Source organism: Oratosquilla oratoria, chromosome 1 (assembly GCF_046742065.1).
Source record: "Oratosquilla oratoria isolate Oo_2021 chromosome 1, ASM4674206v1, whole genome shotgun sequence".
Lineage (NCBI taxonomy): Eukaryota > Metazoa > Arthropoda > Malacostraca > Stomatopoda > Squillidae > Oratosquilla > Oratosquilla oratoria.
The window spans coordinates 7,558,079-7,563,402 of NC_134777.1; the positions used below are offsets into that span (position 1 = coordinate 7,558,079).

The 5,324-nt window shown below is 40.6% G+C and overlaps 2 protein-coding genes across 2 annotated transcripts in view; both read left to right on the top strand.

The window, feature by feature from the left end:
• The first annotated feature begins 4,187 nt into the window (after window positions 1–4,187).
• Window positions 4,188–5,324, top strand: part of LOC143031916 (putative N-acetylated-alpha-linked acidic dipeptidase) — an 89,667-nt gene continuing 88,530 nt past the window's right edge. The window contains exon 1 of the mRNA XM_076196305.1: window positions 4,188–4,749. The gene's annotated coding sequence lies outside the window, so the exon portion shown is untranslated. The remainder of the gene's footprint in view (window positions 4,750–5,324) is intronic.
• LOC143031893 (putative N-acetylated-alpha-linked acidic dipeptidase) overlaps window positions 4,710–5,324 on the top strand; it is a 31,633-nt gene continuing 31,018 nt past the window's right edge. Inside the window, exon 1 of the mRNA XM_076196259.1 lies at window positions 4,710–4,846. The gene's annotated coding sequence lies outside the window, so the exon portion shown is untranslated. The remainder of the gene's footprint in view (window positions 4,847–5,324) is intronic.

Here is a 5,324-nt window from a genome sequence, read left to right on the forward strand (position 1 = left end):
CTCATACGATCCCCTCGTCCTAATTTGTAGCCAATCTATGAATCCTTGCTTCTTTTCTACACCCTTCTTTGTTTCCTCATCCCACCACTCACTACCCTTCCATTTCCTCCCGCCCTCCTTGTTCCACACACCATCTTTGCACACCTTATGACTCCCTCCTTGAACCATCCCCATTCCTCCTCCACCTCTAGTTCTACTCTATCCTTTACTCTCTCCCACTCTTCTCTCAACTCCTTCTTATACTCATTCTCCTTTTTTCCTCATTTAAGCAGTTCACTCTAAGTACCTCCCTACCTTCTGCCCTTTTCCTCTTTCTCCACCTATTCTTCACTCTCAATTTACCTTCCACCAGGAAATGATCTGATATTCCCCCACTCTCTCCCCTTAGAACATGTACATCCTTAACTCTTCCTACCATACTCCTGGTCACCACTATATAGTCCATTAACGCTCTATCTGCCACCCTTCCATCCACCACCCTCTCCCATGTGTACTTATGCTTGACTTTCTTCTTAAACACTGTATTTGCTATCATCAACTCTCAAGACACATCTCCACCATCAATTCTCCACTACGATTTTTACCTGGAACTCCATACCTCCCAATCACACCGTCAATTGGTTCATTTCCTACCCTAGCATTTAGGTCTCCCAATTCTACATTGACATTTCTCCCTAATCCCTCTATGCACTCATTTATATCTACCCAAAAAGCCTCCCTTTCCTCTACGCTCTTCTCACTACCAGGCCCATACGCACTTACAAAAACCCACATCTCCTTTCCCAGCTTCACTTTCATTCACATCAACATTGATGACACCTCCTTCCACTCCACTACCCGCTTACTTATCTCTTCACTTACTAGTATAGCCACCCCTTCTCTCCCTCGTCCCCTCTTCACTCCTGAGTACCTCCCAGCTACACTCCCAAACTCACATTTGCCCTTTCCTTTCATTTTAGTTTCACTCAAAGCCAATACATCCATCTTTCTTCTCAAAAACATACAGCCTATCTCTTCCCTTTTAGTCTCATCTGTACCACATCCACGCACATTAAAAGACCCAAACCTTAGGGTACTGGTTGGAAAGCTCCCAGACCCTCTTATGCCTTTACTTTCTTTTTTAGGAATGTCCCCTTTTGGGGCTACAGGTAGAAGGACTCCTAATCCCATCCTCCGTCCCATTTTTGTCGCCTTTTACGACTCATGTGGAAATACTTGGGGGCAGTATTCTTTTTCCCCCACCACAGGGAAGGTAAGCGAAAAAAGGAAATGAATATTCAGAGAAATGGTACAGGACAGTAACAAGGGGCTGGGGGACAGCATAACGGAGGGACAGTCGTAGTATAAAAGTGTCATAATTTTTCTATGTACAGAGTTTTACACTATCACAGACAAAATGATGTGTGACTCTGGTCCGTAGGGGCGCCCCATATAGACCCTAAAGTATCAACTGTATGCTACTTTGCCACAATATCATGCAGGCAATACCCCAGACTAAAGATAATGAAAAGAGAGACCCAAATTAAATCCTAGGAGGTCTTCATAGATACTGAGGAAAAATAAGCGAGGCATTTAATCAAGCTTTTCTCTCAATGTTTACGAGAGGTTTGATATGGTACTTGACTGTAACTCGATCTTTAGTTGGGAAGAGAGAAACAGACTAACTAGCATCAGCATTAACAAGAAAGATGTAGTCAAACAGATCAATGTTTGTGCATGTGGGCGTGATTTTGTTTGTGGGAAGTGTGTGTGTGTGTTTGTGTGCCTTTCCTACGAGAGCAGAGTCGAATTAACTTCCCGCTGTGCCCTGCCTTCTCACCACTGTGCACGACAGACAACGAAAATGGTAGAAAACGGGAAAAGAAAAATATCCTTAATCCGATAGGGTATAATTTTGATTATGCTATGTCACATCATGCCATGTTATGTAATGTCATACCACGTCACGTCACTTCATGTCATGTCATGACATGTCATATAATGTCAAGTCAGGTTTAGTTTGATCTGGTTAGGTTAGGAACGCACGGTTCCTTATCAGGAATTACCAACCTATTAATCATTGTTGTTTCCCCCATACACTTGCAAGAAAACATAAATCGCAGTCAACGTTGATCATGTATGGGTCACATACCTTGTGCTACTGAATGGATGTCTTCAAAACGTTGTGAGGTACTTCATTTTGTTGAAAGCCATAAAGATTCGTTCAATCGGGCGGCGAACCCGAAATGTTTTCGAATCACAAAGATCCTTCCATCTGGAAATTGCATCACGGATACACCAGAGATAAAAATCAATTAAATGTACCCTATTCCGTTCTGTATTCGTGTGGGAACCTTAGAATGGATGTTCTCTGCACTTGTTGAGTGCCGAGCTGCTCCTGACGAGGATTCCATTCTCTCTTTCTCCCTATCTTCCTCACTCATTTCTTCATTACTTCCCTTCCCTTTCCTTCCTCTCTCCTTCCTATCCTCTCTCATTTCTTTCCTCTCTCTCTGCTCTCTTTCTCCCCCCTTTCCTCACTCACTTCTTTTTTCCTTCCCTTTCCTGCCTCTCTCTCTCTTCTCTCTTTCTCTCTACCTTCCTCACTCATTTCTTCTTTCCTTCCCTTCCCTTTCCTTCCTCTCTCCTTCCTATCCTCTCTCATTTCTTTCCCCTCTCTCTGCTCTCTTTCTCCCTCCCTTCCTCACTCCCTTCTTCTTTCCTTCCCTTTCCTTTCCTCTCTCTCTCCTCCCTCCTTTCTTCCATCATTCCCTTCTCTTTTTCCTTCCCTTCCTTCCTCTTCTCTTCTTTCCTTCCCTTCCCTTATTCTTCTCTCTCTCATTTCCTCTTTCCTTTCTTCCCTATCTCTTTTCCTTCGCTACCTCTCTCCCTCATTTTTCCTTCCTTCCCTCTCTTCCCTTCCCTTCCCTCCCTCCCTGCCTCCCTCTCCTCCCACGGGGAAAACTTTCTCTGTAATCTAATCTACTGAAAAACGGTCAGAAGAAGGCTGAAGAAACAAGCAGGAGTCTACACCCTGAAGAACCCTCAGATCGAGGCGAAAAACTCTGAGTTTCGGTGAATATTAGTCAACAGTTTCCTCTGTCACTAGAAGATAACTGGTCGAGTCGGCGTACAACAGCACTAAAAGTGAGCTATGCTACTCATAAAAAAATAAATGAATAATTTCATCCAGTCCCTCTCTACAAGATCTTTCAAAAGATCAAGAATTCCTACCTTAAAATCATCGAAGCATCCAGTGCAGTTGATTTTAATCACAATATATATATATATGTATATATATATATATATATATATATATATATATATATACATACATATATACATATGTATACATATAATTATATATACATATATATATGTTTATATATATACATACATACATACATATATATACCAGGTATGTATATATACACAAACGCACACACACACACACACACGCGCGCGCGCGCGCGCGCGCACACACAAATATATATATATATATATATATATATATATATATATATATATATATATATGTATATATATGTATATATATATATATATATCGTTAGATACATTTATATATATACATATATGTATATATATATATATATATATATATATATATATATATATATATACAAATGCTGCATTAAAATGCAGGACACACACACACACACATATATATATATATATATATATATATATGTGTGTGTGTGTGTGTGTGTGTGTGTGTGTGTGTGTGTGTGTGTGTGTGTGTGTGTGTGTGTGTGTGTGTGTGTGTGTGTGTGTGTGTAAGAGGCTGGTAGTTAAAAGGTAGACAAATAAGGTAGATAGAGGGGTAGGTGGCGGGTTCCATTTTTATGTGTAAGATGTTTTGATAACAATTGCCGCGCAGTTCCATAATCTCGCTCCTCGTATAAAATTTATAAACAACCGATAGGGGCCAGATTGTAATGCTGATGTGACAATATGCAACGTAAGCCATTCCTGGATGATATCGTGATTGCTTGTCTAATCAGTGTTTCTCATGACGTTGTAACAATCTTTCTGATTGGAGAAAGGGTGGAGGAGGAGAAAAATTTATTGGTTCACGGGGGAAAAGTCACGCCCTTAGGGGAGGTACTTAGCTGTAACAGTAAAGCTCATTGGATGAATAAAGTCGTGACGTAGATGCATAGGTGGTTTAGTGAGTGGATTGAGGATTCCAGTAGGAAGTACCTTGGTCTAAATTGATAAGCCAAGTGTAATACTATTTGGGAAGAAGAGAAGAAAATATTTTACCCCCGTTTAATTCACTCCATCAAGAAATATTACTTACTTTCTACACAAAGATATGGTGAAAGACATACTTACGAAAACAAAACCATAGAAGGGGAACAGTAAACAGAATTATAAACCACTAGTGGCGAGTAGCTAGAGACGAAACGAGTGAATAGAAAACGCTTCCGAGGAAACAAAATTGGTGAATGCATCAAACTACAAGACTGAGTGCAAGATACGGCTACGAGTGTAAGGGTACACCACGCAGTGCACAAACACAACCATAACCACAAACACAACCACGCAGCCACGCGCATGCTGATTAAGAGGGAACCACTACAAGCAACAGTGAACGAAGGGGTCTACAACCATTGCAAGCAGCAGTGAACGAAGGTGTCTACAACCTCTACAAGCAGCAGTGAACGCAGGTGTCTACAACCACTACAATCAACAGTGAACGAAAGGGTCTACAATCACTACAAGCAACAGTGAACGAGGGACAACGAGGTAGTGAACCAAGGACTGACAAGGAAGACGAGGTTGACGTATGTGGAGGAAGCGTATGTAAGGCAGTTGATTCAAATCGACTTTAAAAACACTGAAGGTATGAATACGGGTGGCACTCTTAGACATGAGGTTCATACCTGGAATGTCGATATTTCCAAATTCACAGGCGATGAAAACACCATAGGAGTTAAAGGGTTTCTCAGTTTGATTGACACATAAGTAAAAATAAAACAGATGAAGAAAAGGAAAATATAAATTCTAAAAAACAAAAATGTAAATCCTGAGAAGGGTAGAGCTAGGCTTATAATAAATGTCCAGCAAATGGAAGATAATAACCAATATGAAGCTTATAAGAAGGCATTCATTAAACATTTTAAGTCAAAGTGTGATCAGGATCCTATCAGGTCTTTAGCTAGAATGATAAAGAGTAAAACAAATGAAACAGACACAGAATATTTAGTAAAATTAGACAGACGTCCCCCAAATCAGGCTCGCCCAAAGTGGCTCGACAAAGAAACTGAAAAAAGTATTGCTAAAAAAGAGACAGGCTTATAAGAAATATAAGTGCTCGGGTG